This window comes from Schistocerca serialis, chromosome 2 (genome assembly GCF_023864345.2).
Source record: "Schistocerca serialis cubense isolate TAMUIC-IGC-003099 chromosome 2, iqSchSeri2.2, whole genome shotgun sequence".
NCBI lineage: Eukaryota > Metazoa > Arthropoda > Insecta > Orthoptera > Acrididae > Schistocerca > Schistocerca serialis.
Genome location: NC_064639.1, coordinates 112,823,769 through 112,824,301, shown reverse-complemented (window position 1 = coordinate 112,824,301; position 533 = coordinate 112,823,769). Strand labels below are relative to the sequence as shown.

At 45.0% G+C, this 533-nt stretch overlaps 1 pseudogene; it reads right to left on the bottom strand.

The window, feature by feature from the left end:
- Positions 1-213: 213 nt before the first annotated feature.
- On the bottom strand, positions 214-331 carry LOC126458794 (5S ribosomal RNA; annotated as a pseudogene).
- Positions 332-533: the final 202 nt, after the last annotated feature.

Here is a 533-nt window from a genome sequence, read left to right as displayed (position 1 = left end):
AAAAAGGAGAATATTATTATTTGCAATGCAGTTCCTCCAAGTGGTGCGCAACAACAAGAGCAGATATGTGACATCCATTTATTCTGAGGTAAGACTTTAATTCTGATTGTTTTACACAGGGCCAAAAAACCGATATTTCGGTTTAATTGAATTTTCTTGTCACTGAATGGACTTTAATTTTGAAGGATTTATATTTGAGTCCACCCCGAAAAATGGCAACAGCGCATGGCGGCCTGGATGGTCACCCATCCAAGTGCCGACCACGCCCGACAGCGCTTAACTTCGGCGATCTCACGGGAACCGGTGTAACCACTGCGGCAAGGCCGTTGCCCCTAGGGAATTAACAGGGCAAGCTGGAATTCCGAAAGCACTAATCAGTGATGCAAAGGACCAAAGCAGGAAGACGTGGTGTCGAAGCGATAAAACAGGGACTGTGTAGCAATGGAAGAAAGTCATTTGGCTGGATGAGTCTTGTTTAATAGTGTTTCCAGCTGTATGACCAAATTTACGTGCCAAGAGTAAAACATGGCGGG